Below are 18,745 nucleotides of genomic sequence, written 5' to 3'. Positions count from 1 at the left end.
TAGTGCACAAGCTACATGTCTGTGTGCCATGGCCCTGCTTGTAACATTCTAAGAAATTGTTCTAGATCTCTTCAATTTTATTTTAAATAGTATCACTATCATATTTTAAAAATCTGTATCATATGTGTAAGCTTGAATGGCAATGAATGATAAATCTATCTTTAGATATAGAATAAAGAATAAGATTAAAAGGGGGAAATAATTTGATACCATTGTAGGACAGGTCTGGGTGAGATTTACTCTCTGTTACCTCTAGTCAACTGGCATACTTTGATTATACCATGGCTTCTGTGATGAATGCAATAATCAATATTTTTACTTGAATAATAAGACAGATGATAATTGTTCCCTAAGTTTTCTAAAAAAAAATTTATGCCTTTGAGATATTTACATTGAGTCTTAAGTGCTGGCTAGCAAGACTAGCACAAGGGGAAATTAAAAAGGGAGATAACTGAAGAGGTTCTCAGTACAGGTAAAGCAAGAACTAAAAGGTGAAAAAGCAATTAACTTGGATCATTCAACTGTCAAGAAGTCAGAGAAATTCAGGGTTGTTTTGGATTTTTTTAGAGTCTTCGGTTTTATTACTTTTTAAAAAGAATCAGGGGAGAGAAACTAAGATGGTGGCATAGGGAAACACCGAAATTGCTGCCTCCTACAACAACTTCAAAACACAATAAAAAGACAAAACGGACATCATCCAGAACTTACAGGAAGGCTGGCGGAGTGGAAATTCTACAACTAGAAGGAAAGAGAAAAGCACATTGAGGGTCAGGAGCTGCGGAAGTAAAGTGCAAAGGTACGGAGGCTCGAGAGTGCTCTGAAAGGGGCTGGTACCTGAGGACACGGCTGTCTTTTTGAATCAGGAGGGAGTCACAAGCTCCCGACTGCTCTGAACTCCGGTTTCGGGAAGTCTCTGGGGACCCAGGACTCATACGGGGAGAAACTGTACTGTCTGGCAGCAGGCAGAACTCGGAACTCCAGGGCGGCTTTCTCTCAGAGGTGCTTGCAGCAATTAAATTATCAGGACACTGAGACACTCGCGGCCCCTTAGGGCAGGGCTGAGAATCCGCCATAGTTCCTTGCTCCGCCCTTTGATTCCCTGAGACCTCGCCCCACCCAGGCTGCGGCAGAGGCTTTTGCATATGAATGCCCTGACCCTTTGCAACCTGAAAATTACCTAACAAACTGCAGCTGGGCCACAGACCCAGAACTTCCAAGAGAAGGCCCAAGGCCCCACAGCAGCTTGCATTGCTTCACAGCTGGGCCTCATCAGGGCACCTCCAAACTCCAAAAAAGGAAGGGGAATCTGCAGTTCTCTTCATAGCTCCTGCTGGGTAACCTCCAAGAGCCAGTGTACCCAGTGGTCAGAGGGGGACCATCCGGATTACAACTCCTCAGATCCATAAGGGACACACCCAGGAGGCAGACTCAGTGAGCACCAAAGCCCCACTGAAGCAAGTCTTGCCCCAGAAGGGTGTCTTCAGCACAGAAGTTCTCCCACTGCAGACACAGCCGATTCTCACTGCCAATTGGCCTGGAGGTCAATTCCTCCCAGTGATCCTACAACAATCAAGGCATAACTACAACAAGACTGTGCACAAAGCCCACAAGGGGGTGCACCAAGAGTGTCCACCTCAGGTAACAGGGGAGGCTGAGCCACTGGGCCCTACAGGACACCTAGCACACAAAACCACTCTACCAACACAGGGAAGCATAAAAAATGCAGAGACAAAGAAACAGGTCACAAATGACAGAATTGGAGGAAAGCAAATGACTGGATATAGAGTTCAAAACCACGTTTATAAGGTTTTTCAAGAATTTTATGGAAACCACCGATAAATATAGTGAGACCCTCAAGAAATCTAGTGAGACCCTCGAGGATATGAAAAAGGACCAACTAGAAATTAAGCATACACTGACTGAAATAAAGAATAATATACAGAGATCCAGCAGCAGACAAGAGGATCCCAAGAATCAAGTCAAAGATTTGAAATACAAAGAAACAAAAAATACCCAACCGAAAAAGAAAAAAGAAAAAAGATTCCAAAAGTATGAAGATAGTGTAAGGAGCCTCTGGGACAACTTCAAGCATACCAACATCAGAATTATAGGGATACCAGAAGAAGAGAGAGAGCAAGATATTGAAAACCTATTTGAAGAAATAATGACAGAAAACTTCCCCTACCTGGTGAAAGAAATAGACTTACAAGTCCAGGAAGCAAAGAGAACCCCAAACAAAAGGAATCCAAAGAGGACCACACCAAGACACATCATAATTAAAATGCCAAGAGCAAAAGACAAAGAGAGAATCTTAAAAGCAGCAAGAGAAAGAAACTCAGTTACCTACAAGGGAATACCCATACGACTGTCAGCTGATTTCTCAACAGAAACCATGCAGGCCAGAAGAGAGTGGCAAGAAATATTCAAAGTGATGAATAGCAAGAACCTACAACCAAGATTACTTTATCCAGCAAAGCTATCATTCAGAATAGAAGGTCAGATAAAGAGCTGCACAGATAAGAAAAAGCTAAAGGAGTTCATCACCACCAAACCAGCATTATATGAAATGCTGAAAGGTATTCTTTAAGAAGAGGAAGAAGAAAAAGGAACTCTTACCATTTGCCACAGCATGGATGGAACTGGAGAGCAGATAAATACCACATGATCTCACTCATTTGTGGAATATAATGAACAACATAAACTGATGAACAAGGACTGATCCAGAGACGGAGAGGCATTGATTGGACTGTCGGGCCTTGGAGGGAAGGTAGGGGAGGGTGGGGGTAAGGGGGAAAGATCAACCAAAGGACTTATATGCAAGCATATAGGCCTAACCAATGGACACGGACAACGGGGGTGGGGGGGTTGAGAGCATGAGCGGGGGGGTGGGGGGCTAGGGGGTAACGTGGGGATAAGGACACATATGTAATATCTTAATCAATAAAAAATATAAAAAAAAGAATCAGGAAACAGTAAAAGCATAATTAAATTTTGATTGAGCTCTTAAGACCCTGAAACAGCAAATATCTCAGAAAAAAAATGTCTTCAGTGTTCCAGGAATATGTTAGGTTAAATTATTTTGACCAAACCTTCTGCTAAAGACAATAAAAAAGCATTTTCTTAAACATATCAAAGACTTGACAAGATAGAAAAGAATCACCAGGCCAAAGGTGAAGCCAAAGCAGGAACTCAGAAGGGTAATATATTCAAAGGAGCTGCTTTTGCTTGAGAGTATGAATCTACTGAAGCAAACTTGAGCTCCAGATATGAAATACAAAAGAAAAGTTCAAAGACACGAAGAAAAGTTTAGCATATACTTAAATAAAATTCAAAGAGGAGAGGATAGGGCAGAGCCAATGTTTGAAATGATAACAACTGAATGACCCCAAACTAGTGAAAAGCACCTACCCACAGATTCAGGAAGCCCAAATACTCTCAACAATAAATAAAAGAGATCTACAGCTAGACACAAAACAGTGAAATTGAAAAAAAAACACAAAGACAAAGAGAAAATCTTAAAAGTAGCCAGAGAAAACAAGACAGTTAATCTTCAGAGACTTGGATGTTAGACAGACATCTATTTTCTCAGAAGCAACAATGGAAGCCAGAAAACAAACAAAATTGTTACCTTGTTCATTGCCTTCAAATCTTTACTGAAATAAATCGTAAAGGATATATTCAGGCAAAAGTTGTAAGATATGAGATGCAACAAGGAATAAAGAACAAACAAAGCAGTTAGTATGTAACCAGGCCCATTCCTAACATATGTAATTTAAAAAGAAATCAAGTTTGCCCTTATCCTTCCACTGAGCCTCTTTCTCAAACTACAAGAGGCTTTGTTCATATGTATGAACACCCCAACCTGTGTATCCAAACCCCCCTATCCCCTAGAAGCAGTGTCATCCTTTGTACAACTGGCAACATGGCTTGCTCTGGATAAGAGGCCTGTGCAGGTCCTGGAAATAGGTACATATAATGTTTGGATAGGGAATTCTAGGGTCCTGGATTCCCAGAGCATGAAGCAAGGGTTAGGAGATAGGGAAGCAGGCTCCAGGTGGGAATGTCTTCTTTGTCTCACAGACTTCTCACTCTCTAGAGAGGTGTACGACTAGGGAAGGGCCAGAGAGAGGACCTATAAAACATGAGACACAGGCCAAAGACCCCCATTGCCCAGAACTAAGGATGGCACTAGATATTGGTAAATCCAAATGAACTGACCATATAAAATATCCTATCTAATAAAAGAGAAACATGGTAATTGGCGTACGACCGCTACCCTTCCCATTGGCTAATCAGGACAATATGCAAATTAACTGCCAGCCAAGATGGTGGCCGACAGCCAGGCAGCTTGAAACTAACATGAGGCTTGCTTGCTTCAGTGACGGAGGACTCCAACGTTCCCTGCCTGCCGCTGCAGGCCTCTGAGCTGGCAGTTTGAAACATAGTTACAAAAATAGAAGCTAAACAAAACCCCAGAAACCAGCTTTCAGCTAGCCGGGGTCTCAGACCTGGAGTTGATACAGAGTTTCGATTGTAGAACCTAAACAAACCAGATACCTGCTTTCAGTAGCGGAGTCCTAAGAGCTGGAGCCTCAGAGATAAAGCTGGCTCAGAATAAAAAAAAAAAAAAAGGAGCAGTTGGGAGCTTCAGTCCCAGCCTGAAAACAGCCCTCAGCCCCTCACCCAGACTGGCCAGGCACCCCAGTGGGGACCTCCACCCTGATCCAGGACATCCTTCAGGGCAAACCAGCCAGCCCCCACCCATGCACCAGGCCTCTATCCTATATAGTAAAAGGGTAATATGCCTCCCGGCACCGGGATCAGCATGACAGGGGGCAGCGCCCAAACCCCCTGATCGCCCTGTGGCTCTGTGTGTGACAGGGGGCGGGGCCACAACCTCCCTATCGGCCCTGCTCTGTTCCTGACAGGGGAAGGCGCCCCAACCCCCTGATCGGCCCTGCTCTGTGCCTGATAGGGGGGAGCTCCCCAACCTCCTGATCGCCCTGCGGCTCTGTGTGTGACAGGGTGCAGCGCCCCAACCCCCCCACCCCACGGGCCCTGCTCTGTGTGTGATGGAGTAGAGCCATAACCTCCCCATCGGCCCTGCCCTGAGTGTGACAGTGGCGGCGCCCCAACTCCCTGATCGGCCCTGCTCTGTGGGTGATAGAGGGCGACGCCCCAACCCCCTGATCCGCCCTGCTCTGTGCATGACAGGGGGGGAGCTCCCCAACCCCCTGATTGGCCCTGCTCTGTGCGTGACAGGGGGTGGCGCCGCAACCACCCCATCGACCCTGCCTTGAATGTGACAGGGGGCGGTGCCCCAACCCCCCAATTGGCCCTACCCTGAGCATGACTGAGGGTGGCATCGCAACCTCCCAATCTGCCCTGCTCTGTGCATGATAGGGGGCGGCGCCCCAACTCCCCAATCGGCCCTGCTCTGAGCCCGACCAGGGGCTGTACCTAGGGATTAGGCCTGCCCTCTGCCACCCGGGAGCAGGCCTAAGCCAGCAGGTCGTTATCTCCCGAGGGGTCCCAGACTGTGAGAGGGCACAGGCCGGGCTGAGGGACCCCCCGTCCCGCCCGAGTGCACAAATTTTTGTGCACCGGGCCTCTAGTCTATAATAATAAAAGGGTAATATGCTAATTATACTAAACATCCTTCTGGGTGTCCTCCCTTCCAGACAAAGCTGCAGTGGGCGGGGGCCATGGCAGAGGCAGCAGAGACAGCAGAGGCCCCCAGCCACAGTGGCGGTGGGCAGGGGCCGCGGCAGAGGCCCTTGCACAAATTTCATGCCTTAGGCCTCTAGTCTATATAATAAAAGCTTAAGTGACAGTTCGCTATGATGTGCACTAACCACCAGGGGACAGACGCTCAATGCAGGAGCTGACCCCTTGTGGTCAGTGCGCTCCTACAGGGGGAGTGCCACTCAGCCAGAAGCCGGGTTCGTGGCTGGCAAGCACAATGGTGGTGGCAGGAGCCTCTCCAGCCTCCGCAGCAGCACTAAGGAGCAGCAAGCTGAGCAATAAGGAACAGCAAGCAGGCAGGCGGTAAGGAGCCAGGGGCCCTGGACTGTGAGAGGGTGCAGGCCGGGACTCTAGTTAATAATATCTTATAGAGATAACCGAAACATGATAGAATAAAAATATGACAAATATATATATACATATACATATATATATATATATATATATATATATATATATATATATATATATATTCTTAGGCGTACTGGTTAATTAGGAAATGAAAAATAAAATTAGTCTTCCAGGATCTTTGTATTATCTTAGAGGAGACTAAAGCTATTGATTATCTTTAGACATTGAAAAGGTCAGTAGACATTGTAATTTCTATAGTAGCTACTAAAAAATAAAAGTGAACCATATAATTTTCTAACTAATGGAGGAGGGAAAATGGTTTTCAGAATATTTAGTCAATCTGAAAGAAGGGAAGAAAAATAAAGAATGGTTAGGAACAATAAAAGATGGTAAATTTAAACACAATACAAATCAATGATTCATTAAATATAAATGGACTAAATTATTCAATTAAAAGGCAAAATTATCCGACTGGAAAAAATACAAAATTCAACTATATGTGCTAAATATGCTATTTACAAAGACACAACTAGAACATGATACAGAAAGTTGGAAAACAAAAAGATGGAAAAGATATGCAATGTCAAAAGAAAACTAATATGTTTATACTAATATCAGACAAATTATACTTTAAAGCATTACCTATAAATCAAATGTTTCATCCATAAAAGACTCAATTCAATAGGAAGACTGAACAAATTTACATGTGAATGCAACTAATAATATAACCTCAAATACACAAAGCAGTATTTTTTACAGAAATCAAGGAGAAATAGAAAAAAATTCAAAATCATATTGAGTGATATTCATGCATCTGCATCAGCAATAGATAAAATTCAAACTAAAAAGTCACAAAAGATATAGAATATTTCAATATTTAACCAACTTGACTTAAAGACCATAGAGTATACAATCATTTCAAGTGCACATGGAATATTTATGAAAGCCAACCAAGCCAAAAAGAAGTTTCAAAAATATTTTACAGAATTGGAAAAAGAAAAGGAGAATGTTCTCTGACCACAACACAATCAAGTTGTCACAACAAAAAGTTAAATTGTTATTAAGTAAATAACTTATGTGTCAAAGAAGAATTCATAACATATATTAGAAAATATTTGACTTGATCAATAATAACAACACCATAATCAAGACATGGGGATAGAGCTAACGATCTTTAGAGTGAAATTTATATTTTAAATGTGCATTTTAGAAAAAGAGAAAGGCTTAAGATTAATAAGTTACACTCCTCGGGAAGATTTAAAAAGAACAGCAAAATAAACCCAAAGGAGAAGAAAGGAAATAATAAAAATAAAAGCATGAAATGATGATATAGGAAAAAAAACATAAAACAACAAAGGTTATTAACAAAGCCAAGGCTATTCTTTGTAAAGACAATTCTGGCAAAATTAAGAGGAGGGGAGGAAGGAAGGAGGGCAAGGGAGGAATGAAAAGAAAGTGTAAACAAATAACCAATAGAAAGAATTTCAAAAGCAACTTAACTGAAGGTGCTATAAAAATGATAAAAGGATCTTAGGGACAACTTTAGTAATGTTGGAATCTAGATAAAAATGGGCAAATTCTTAGAAAAATATCTTACCAAGAAGTAATCAAGGAGAAAGAATAAACCTGAATAGACATCTAACCATTAAAAGTCTCAAAAATTTTCCCAAAAAGAAAACTATAGGCCCAGATGTTTTCACATTTGCTCTATCAAATACTTAGAGAATAAGAATTCCAATCTCACAAGAACTCAAAAACTAGGAAAAGAGCATAGCCTAACTCATTTTTATCAGGCTAGCATAACCCTGCTGCCAAAACCTGACAAGGAAAGTCTTCACAGTTTTACCCATTTTATAAATCAAATGAGACTATTTACAAAATTCTCTGGAATGCTCACAAAAATGTCTAGCAGCAATTTTTAATCTTGTAAATTGGGGTCATTTGAATAAGTATAGGACAAAATGAATTATTTTGAACTTCAACAACAACACTTTTGGAAGATGAAGTCACCAAGAACTAAAGCCAACAATGCTGTAGTAAGATAAACAGCATCCCATATGAAAGAAAAAAATACCACAAAAACAAACAAAAAACCCCACAAAACAATGTCCTAAAAATGACAGAAACTGGGTTAACTGGTAAGTGCTGGATATGAACTCCCAAATGGCAGCTTTGTATGTCATTTTTCATAGCATAAAGTAAAGTCAATGGTGAACTAGACAGGATGATTGTAATATAAAGCTTTCACATCTCTAGAAGCAAATGGGAGGAAAATTATTTGTTTGGTCTTTACAGTGCAAAATGATTTTCTTAATAAGCATTAAGTGCTTTCTAAAGGGAAAAAAATAGTTTTACTCAATAAAACAAGTGAATCAATATCAGACATCAAGATTAGAAAATATGCCATTAAAGTAAATGAATATTCATAAAACCTTGTGAAAGGTGTTATATTCTTTAACTCCCTTGCTTATTTCCAAATTTCTCCTACTTGCAATCTACCATCCTCGATTACCCATGTGCGAATTACCCAAGGCAAAATGAAAGCCTACTTTATCTCCCTTCACTCTTCAGGATCCTCTCCCAATGTTCGTAGTAAATGTGTTCAACAACACAAACAAGCAGAATAGCCTAGGATACAAGAGCATGAATGGTAGAGCCATATGCCTTTCTTCAAATCCAAGCTCCACCACTTACAGTGTAACCTTGGCTTGTTCCTTAACCTCTCTGGACCTAAATTCTTCATCTGAAACAGTGGAGATAATGACTGGATCTACCTCATAAGGTTCCTGTAGAGATGAAATGAAGTAATATATTGAAGGTCCTAGTATAGTCAAGAAATGTTAATACAAACATAATTAAAAGATAAGTTTACAATACACTCCTGGGCTAAATGTAAATAGATTTTAGAATTATTTTCTGCAGTCATTCATCTGTAGAAACCTAACAAGGAAATAACCAATATCTATTGAGGTTCTATTATATGAAAGGTACTACACTACAGACTCGGGATATAATAAACAAGACAGATATCTCTCCTGTGTGCAAGAGCTCACAGCCACTACTTAGATTAATTGGCCATTGGTGTGGCCAAATAAATAGTGATTTTTTTAAAAAACTTAAAAAAATCTTTCTGCATGCTTTTTCTTCATGGTCCATGAGACTCATCTTGGCCTGAAAACAAAACAAGGCACCAGAACACAATATCTTCTTCTATATAGACTTGGTCTGCACCTCACCCTAACTCCCACAGCATGCAACTCTACCCACAGCAGGCACTCAGAATATATTTTTAAAATTATTTGGTTCCAAATCAGTTGCTGCACAATAATTCTATAAATAAGTAGAGAAGAAAATAGGAGATTCTCCTTAAAAGCATCCTCAAGGTATTGACCTGTACTGGGGGGAATGGGAGCAGGGATGGGACAGAAGTACATGGTTTATATCATCAGAAGATCACATTTGAGAGGCAGTGAGGTACTAAGGAAAGCAAACCACCCACCAATATTCTGTGCCTTTTCTTGCTTTTGTCATCACTCTATGCCAACTCCTGCTTCAAGTTCCAGCTTGGACATTCACTAGTTGTGTGGCTCTGCACAAGTATTTTAACATTGTTTATAGCAATAACTTATTAGCATTTATTGCAATAACTATATGTTTTTATAATCTAAACTAGAGGCCCAGTGCACAAAATTCATGCACAGGGGAGGGGAGGCTACCTCAGCTTGGCCTGTGCCCTCTCACAGTCCGGGACCCCTCGGGGGATGTCTGCCTGCCGGCTTAGGCCTGATCCCCAATCCTAAATTGGCAGGCAGACACCCCTCTCGCAGTCAGGACCCCTCACTCCTTACCACCTTCCTGCTCGCTCCTTACTGTTCAGCTTGCTGCTCCTTAGTGCTGATACAGAGATGGGAGAGGCTCCTTCCACCACTACTGTGCTCGCCAGCCATGAGCACAGCTTCTGGCTGAGCGGTACTCCCCCTGTGGGAGTGCACTGACCATGAGGGGGCAGCTCCTGCATTGAGCATCTGCCCCCTTGTGGTCAGTGTGCATCATAGTGACCGGGTGTTCCAATCGTTCTGCTGTAACGGTTGCTTAGGCTTTTATTATATAGATGGAACTACCTAACAGTCAGTGTGCCCCCCTGAGGGGTCCTGGATTGCGAGAGGGTACAGGCCAGGCTGAGGGTCCCCACCAGTGCACGATCAGGGCCGGGGAGGGACACGGGAGGTTGGCCAGTCAGGGAGGGACTGCGGGAGGGCTCCAGAGAGTATCCAGCCCATCTCACTCAGTCCCGATCCGCTGGACCCCAGCAGCAAGCTAACCTACTGGTTTGAGTGTCTGCCCCCTGGTGGTCAATGTATATCATAGCGAGCAGTTGAGCGGTCTTAGCATATCATTAGTATATTATGCTTTGATTGGTTGAACGGACGACCAGACACTTAGCATATTAGGCTTTTATTATATAGTATTATAATAGGATAATTATAATTTAGAATAATTATAATAAGTATTTGTATTGTTATAAGATTTATATTATTTATACCAATGAAGTCCCAGAAATAACCACTATTTATGAGTCTCAAAGGAAACAGGAAATATATATCAATAGTGGCTTCAGAATTTCTATGTAGAAAGGAGTTAGGAGCAGAAATCTCGTTGGGAGGAGCCTTTAGAAGCTGCTGCACACAACACTTTAGGTAAGAGAGAGAACACTTCAATGTTTTATTTCAAAACAGAAGAAGAGCTGTTGGAAATAAGGAAGCCAGTCCAGGGAGAAAGAAAGGGGAAACAGTGAAACAAAATCCCTAAGAGTTCTATGTACTAGTAAATGATCACTCTCCTTCCCTAGATTTTACTGCACTATGTAATTTCAAAATCTGTACCTACAAAAACAGTGGGATTACAGAAAAGAAACCGTTCAGCCATGGAATCCCCAAGGAAAAGAAAATGTCTGAAGAGAAGAAGGCTCCAAGTGGGTGGGAGTGAGGAGTTAAAAACAAAACAAACAAAAAAAGAATACAGCAGTTAAGGGGGTGGGAATTTGGAATGAAGGAGAGTAATTTGAAAGGGAAAAAACACACAACCAAACAGTTCATTATTTCTACATTACCTCTTAGAAATAGCCTCACTTACCTGACAGGAAGTTCAGGAGGAAAGATGGAGAAATTCTGCACAAATCTGAAAATAAAGAAAAGAAAAAAAAATAGATGAATGGAAAGTGGACCTTCTTAGCACCATAATGCTTCAATACTACAGTCAACTCATCAAGCAGAGGCTGTACAGAGACCTCTACTATATACCAAGGCTTGAACTTGGCAGCAGAGTTACAAAAGAAACAGGATGCAAACCCCGCTCTTAAGGAAATATTACAGACTGGAAAACAAGCCAAAGCCAATTTGGGGGCTGACCTTGTTAATGCCTTAGTAGCATTGTATTATTGCTCAGTCTCAGGCTTCATTAACGGCATCGCACAATGGTATCCTCTCATGTGAAATATAAACATAATAATTTTTAAATCAAGATTTGCAAGAAGAAACCATCTACAGGGTGATCTTGGAACCAACTAAAAACAGACTGTTATGATAGAAGTTCAGTGCTCTAGGAGGAATCCAGAATATAAATTCAAAGAAGAAATAAGGAGTCATGGTGAGTTTCTATTGATCACAATGTGTTCTTTAAGAGAAACAAAAGGAGTAGTTCTTAGTAGATTAAAGTCCAATATGCCAGAGAAACTTCATTAAGCAATGTTTAAAGAAGAAAAAAATGAAGGCCAAGCATGTTGTCCTGTCCTAGAATGAACAAATTACAAACACATGTCCCAGTGCTCAATGTAGAACGAATGTAGAATTAACAACTGAAAAACATTAAAATAATCAAACAAACTAATCAACTGTGACTTGAATACAGAAATAATTGCACTCCACATTTGGGTGAATAAGGATTTTCTACATAGATTTTTTTATGAAATTTCACAACTCAAGCACATTGCCTCTTCCAAAACCTTATTGATAACCACAAATAACCACACTTAATATTTCCCAGTAATCCAGTTTATTAATAAACAACACAAGACTCTCTTTGCCCCTTTGGACCACTTCCAAGTGAAAAACAGGACAAATAACAGTGAAATGTATTGCCCTCTGGATGAAAAAATGTTAAAAGCTTACTAGTATCCAAAGCTGGAGAACATGTGGGAAAATGAAGCCTTACATACACGATTGGTGTAAATGTAAACTTTGAGAGAATAGTTTAGCTATGTTTCAAAATTTTAAATGTGCATACCTCTTGATCAGAATTCTAATTGCAGAGATGGTCCCTACAGAAATATTGACACATATACGCAAAAATATACACACATTGGCATTGCAACTTTAAGTGAGGGGGAAAGAAAGCCTAAGTATCCATCAGTAGATGAATAGTTAAATGAATGATGGTCTATCCATATTATGGAATATATTTAATGCTTTAAAAATGAAGTTGGCCTATATGTATTGACATATAGAGATTCTCAAATATAAATCAAATGAAAAAAATCAAGTTTATTAAAATATATATGAGAGTATGTTAAGCAAAACTATATCTATACATTTGGATACATTCACACTTGTCACTATATAAATTTATATAGTGACAAGTGTGAATGTATCCAAAAAAGCCTTGAAGGAACCCATCAAGCCTCTACAGATAGAAGTGTGATGGAGAAAAAGGATGAAGCCCAATTTTTCCTCCATGGAACACAGACATGTATTCATGTCTTACTTATACAATTAAATATATTTCTCCTAGAAGAGAAAAGCAGAACAAAGGGAGAGCCAAGCCATTCAGGTTCTCCAAACAGAGCTCCTAAATCAAGCTCAGAGGGAGGCTAACTGGGAGGTAATGCCATCATTTGCTCAGCTGATGCCATCTCCCCTGGCCCTGCTCTAACCCAATTAGAAAGGCTCCATTGAAAGCCCTAGGATTTCTGGAATCAGAGCCAAGAAACCAACTTTCCAGCCGGGAAGCAGGAACTCACTTGAGCAAGTTGTGGAAAAGAATGTCAAAAGCAATGATGTGAAAATGTCTGATGGACACAGAGGCCTAAACTTAATTAAAGAATTATACATCTTTCAGCCTGTGGATGCCTCCTTGTCACTATCGCCACCACACACCCACCAACCTGTATCTCCTAAAAAACTAAATAGGAATCAGGATCCGATCAGCACTAGCACTCCAGTAACAAAACATAGCCACTGCCAATGTTTGGACTTCTTACATCATTGAAAGAAAAGGGCAAGTCAAAAAAGGAACCATATGGACTTATGTAAGACATGGCAAGGAACAGAGAAGCTTCTCAGAGAAGAACGGCAAACTAACCAATTGCTAGGATTAACTGAAACCTCCCCCAGTTGTGGACTGCCCCAAAGTATGACATCAGGGAGGCTAGAAATGCATCCTATTTCCTCTATTTACCAATCTGGCTAAAACCCAGGGCAATACCAGCGTGACCAGAAAAAAAAAAAAGGTGAAGGGGGGAAGGGGGACAAGCAGACTCTACAAGTGGTTTTGGTGGGAAGGAAATTAAATCTGTATGTACTTAGAGCTCTCCAGTGTAGAGGAAGCTCTCAGAAAAGCTGTATCCAAGAACCAGAACTCCTGTGCTCGGAAGCCCTGGGTGTCAGCTATGGGGCCCATATATTCTGGGGATAATGAACAAAACAATGAGCAAAATACTACACAGGTAACAGCAGCCACAGGCATTTGTCCCACTGCCTTGGGGTAATGTGATGCCGCCCCAGGATCAACCAAAGACAAACCCAGTGACATGCAGCATCCTGGAGGGTTCACCACTTCATTTAGAACCTAATGATTAATTAGTGGCCCAGATTTAGGAGCAGAGTCTCTCCTAGTTCCTGGCAATATCACCGATACCATAGAAGAAAGGACCAGAAGAAAATGAGGCCTTGAAAATTGGGAATGGGGACAGATATACTCAAAGAGAAACTTCTCCACCATGGTAGGAAAAGCAAATTGCATAGATAGAAATGATGGTGAAGGTTAAGCTGTGGACATATACAGGAAATGGTTGGGGATATGCAGGTTCTTGACTGTAGAGTGGCAGGTATGCCATTGAGGAACAAATAAGAGTGGTTCTAGAACAGTGGTTCTCAACCTTCCTAATGCCACGACCCTTTAATACAGTTCCTCATGTTGTGGTGACCCCCAATTTCATTGTTACAAATTGAACATAATTAAAGCATAGTGATTAATCACAAAAACAATATGTAATTATATATGTGTTTTCCGATGGTCTTTGGCGACCCCTGTGAAAGGGTCGTTCCACTCCCAAAGGAGTCGCAACCCACAGGTTAAGAACCGCTGTTCTAGAACTTTGTGGTGGCCCCATTACTAATGAGACCCTGTCTAATAGGATCTTTACCTGCACACACTGGTTTGTTCAGTTCTGGATGCCATGATTCAAGAGGAGTTAAATTGTGAGATGACTCTGGAAAACCAAAGCTAATTTATTCAACAGACACTTACTGAATGCCTACTATGTACCAAAAACATGGCCACTCTGTATGGTTGTGCAGGTTGCGCTCTGCACAAGGGCATTTGACCAAGAGTACCATTAGAATCTGAATCCAGAATGCCAGGCTTTCTGGAAGTGCCATATGAACCAGCTGTGAACTCTGTCACAGGTATAACGGGAGCTCTGAAGAAGGGGACCTAATCCAGTGTAGGGAAATTGATCCAGGAAAATTTCCTCAAGGAGGTAACAGTTATGCTGCCTCCTAAGTGATGTGCAACTCCTTGTGTGAAGAAATGGAAAAGAGCATTCCAAAGCGAGGAAATGGCCTAAACCAAGACATGGAGCCAGAGACTGGCATTAAGTGGGCATGACTCAGAATCAGTTTGATGTTGCTGAAGCATAAAGAACAAAACAGTCACTGGCCAGAAGGTACCATGGAGATATGGAGCAGAAACCTGATGGAACATATTAAAAATATAGTCTGTGAATAGACTGGGAAAAATCCACTTTGCATGTCCAGATGGAGGTTGTGATGGCTTATGAATAATATCCACTATGTATATAAGGCACTCACAGAAAGAAAATGGTAACTAGGTATACTCTGTCTCTACTATGGGCCGAAATGGTGCCTAAAAGGTGGTTTAAACCACAGCCCAAGGGATTTATTAAACAGCAGGAAGAATGTATTGGTATTGATCATCATTATATTGTAGAAGTGACTGAGAGAGCTTTTGGAATTGCTTTCTGAAACACTGAAAAGATGACATATTAATCACATATTAATCATATTAATCACAGTTGCAAGGCTGCCTGCTGAGGTGGAATGAACCAGACCAGGAAAAACAGCTGATGGACCTCTTGCAACTGTTGGTACCAGGCTGTTTTTCTGCAGCAATGAAAGCTTTATTTTCTCTCCTCCCCTTTCTCCTGTCTTCTCTTTGTCTCTTCCCTTCTTCTCCTCTCTTTCATCCTACACTTTCCATCTTTCCCTTCCCTCCCATTACCTAGCTTGAGACTTGCCAAACATACTCCAGGGACTAGAATTGTCCTGGTTACCTCTGCCCAGAGCTGAAGAAGAGGTAACAATATTAAAGACCACCTGGTGAGAAATCCACCTTTGAATGACCCCATAATCAACAGACCCAACCCTCTTAGTGAGGCAACCACAGCCCTCCACTCTACATGTTGGAAGTAAAGTGTTTCAAAACAGCATGACTTTCTTTAGGGTGTAAATAGTCACCACCTTAAAAGTAAGTGCACATGCAAGAACATACCAATTACTTCCTTTTCAGAGCATTAATTTGCTATTTCACAAAAACCCCCACATACTTGATTTTTTAAAAATGCAAGTCTTACATTAAGCTTCATTCATACAAAGTTAACTAGAGGTAAACTTTCTTCCATTTATATGAAAACACTTTATCAGGAAAACTGAATTTACATAATTACTGCAACCTTAAATCAACCTCAATTTCCATGCCTGATATTTTTCTAATTAACTCTTAACTTCTCTTTCCACTGGAAAGCAACAAATACTGAGCATTTTCCTCTATTTAAGCTGTTTTGATATTGTATTGTCAATAATGAAATAAAATACAACTAAAAAATACATATATGAGAAAGAAAGAAACAATTGTACAAGTAGGATGGGTCCCACCAAGTAACTAAGAAAACCACCATGTTAGTTTTTCCTTTGTTAAGTTTTTGTTGTATATTTGACACTTGGGCTAGAAATTAAAATTCTTCTGTTTCCAAATTTATTTGCCACTTGAGATGTACTAAACACTTAATTGCTTCTTAGTCTAATCCAGTGAGAAAAAGACAAGGAAACTTTTACCCATAAAGTTTTCATTGTTCCCACTGTAAATGAGTAAGAAGTGACATTATTATCTAGCCCTATTTGACAGATAACCTATGGAAGATAGGCACTTGGTGATTTATTGATATCATTTTTTTAAATTCAATGTAAGAACCTCATATTCAACCTCTACACTGTTATGCCTCAGTCAACTTTTCCAGCATAAGAAATTACTAGCCCTTTTCCTTTTGTGGTGGATTGCAAAACTGGCCATATATTCTCCCTATCCCAGTATGCCTGTCCATATGCAATGTGACTGCAGCTCTACTTATAAAAAGGTGGTCTTTTTCTCCACCCCTTAATGTGGGCCGGCCTTGCCACTTGCTTTGCCCAATGGGACATTAGCAAATGTGATACTAGCATTAGTTTACAAAGTGCTTATCCATGGAAGTTTGCTCTCTCTTGCTGCTCCTGGAACCTCAAGCCACCATGTAAGCATGTAAACAAGCCTGAACTGGCCTGACAGATGGTGAAAGGCACATGTCTAGTCACTGTCACTGGGCCAACCCCCAAAGACAGTCATCTACTGACTGGCTACTGACTAAAGGCGCCTGAGTGAGCCCAACTGAGACCATCAGGACCATCCAGCTGAGCCCAGCCCAGACTGCAGGCTCCAGAATTGGGAACTAACGAGATGGGTGTTGCTTTATTTAAGCCCCCAAATTTGGGGTGTTTTGCTTCACAGAAAAAGCTAACTTGTATACCTTCCTCTTTATTCTTTCTCTTCCTCTCCATCTACCCTTCATCCCCACCTTTCCCCCCAATGCCTCTTGCTTTCTTTTTGTCCTTCTACAATAACTGCAAGTACCCATTTAAGGGCCCACTGGGTATAAGACACTAACCTAGGCTAGTTCTAATTCAAAGCCTGCCTCATTTTCTTCCAACCTACACCCTCTGAAGCCCATATAAGCAGACTCCGCAGACCTTGCATGATCTATGGGCCCCACTCATGAAGTAATTCAGCAAGATATTTCTGGGGACCAGAAGGCCACAGTGTTGACTCTTGGCAGTTGGCAGCCCATCTCTAGGCATTTGCTGGTGATTATCTCCCTGGGAGAGTCATTTGTCACTGTGACCTGTTGAATGGACTCCTGAGGTATACTCTAGCCAAACCCTCTGTTCCTTGCCACCAGAGAAGTATAATAAGAACATGGACTTTTCAAGCCAAATGCCCAAGGGTTAAGAGTTATACCCCTTCTCTTACATGGCTACCCTGGCTGCCCAGGCTACTTGAGCAGAAAATATATTTATAACTATAGGAAACAACCCACTGTGAGTGCTAAAGCGCTTAGCTTTCCATTTGTTTACTACATGAATAAAAGAAAATCAATAGGCTTATCTTGCTAATGACATCAAGTCGCTCAATATAACTCAGAAGCCAGAAAGAAGGTCATTTCTTAAAACGCTTTTCTTCCTCTCCCACATTTAGAGTGTACTTTATCCCCATTCTAACTTATTTTTCCCCTGAATGATTTTTTTCAGACTTTTAAAAAGCTTACTTTTACGTCATGTCCTGGAACCTGCCATTTGTGGTTACAGCATTAATGTTTAGAAAGGTCAATTTAGGTGTCGGGGTTGAATAAATGTTCATTTTAAAAATGATTTTTAAATGGGACTCTTTCTCCCTCAGAATGCCCTGGAGTTTTCTTCTTTTCTAGGTGCATGTGTAAATGTATTTTGAAACGGAACACCAAAATGTCAGGTGGACAGAGATTTTATAGGCTCCCATCAACAAATGTAAATCAGAAGTATATCCTCTGGAGTACATCTCTAAGATTTTTCACAATTTATCAGTGCAGTTTTTCTGGCAAAGGAAAACTGTTTTACCTCAGACATCTTTCAGTTCTCCCTTTCTATGTTCTGTTTATAGGCCTCCCTGTTTGAAGAGAATTATTTTTTCTCCTTCTCACCTGTTCTTGATAGGAATAATGCCCTCCATTTGTATAGTGATTTATGGTAGACAAGATGCCTTCAGCCCTAACCGGTTTGGCTCAGTGGATAGAGCGTTGGCCTGTGGACTGGGGCGGGGGCAGGGGGGGGGTCCCGGATTTGATTCTGGTCAAGGGCATGTACCTTTGTTGCGGGCGCATCCCCAGTGAGGGGTGTGCAGGAGGCAGCTGATCGATGTTTCTCTCTCATGGATGTTTCTAACTCTCTAACCCTCTCCCTTCCTCTCTGTGAAAATCAATAAAATATACTTTTAAAAAAAGATGCCTTCACATACATTATCCCAGTTTGGACACAAATGTTTACAGAGTATCTGCCAGGCAAATTCCTAG

At 41.1% G+C, this 18,745-nt stretch overlaps 1 protein-coding gene and 1 long non-coding RNA gene across 5 annotated transcripts in view; one reads left to right on the top strand and one right to left on the bottom strand.

Annotated features, from left to right (window-relative positions):
* ADGRG2 (adhesion G protein-coupled receptor G2) overlaps positions 1–18,745 on the bottom strand; it is a 114,644-nt gene that overhangs the window by 73,566 nt on the left and 22,333 nt on the right. For all 4 annotated transcript variants that reach the window (XM_059678560.1, XM_059678561.1, XM_059678562.1 and 1 more), the window contains exon 2: positions 11,230–11,274. The gene's annotated coding sequence lies outside the window, so the exon portion shown is untranslated. The remainder of the gene's footprint in view (positions 1–11,229; positions 11,275–18,745) is intronic.
* Positions 1–18,745, top strand: part of LOC132223329 (uncharacterized) — a 107,251-nt gene that overhangs the window by 79,942 nt on the left and 8,564 nt on the right. The gene's annotated exons all lie outside the window — the stretch shown is intronic.

This window comes from Myotis daubentonii, chromosome X (genome assembly GCF_963259705.1).
Source record: "Myotis daubentonii chromosome X, mMyoDau2.1, whole genome shotgun sequence".
NCBI classification, from domain to species: Eukaryota; Metazoa; Chordata; class Mammalia; order Chiroptera; family Vespertilionidae; genus Myotis; species Myotis daubentonii.
The sequence above is the reverse complement of the archived record's forward strand: the minus strand, read 5'-3'. Positions and strand labels throughout refer to the sequence as shown.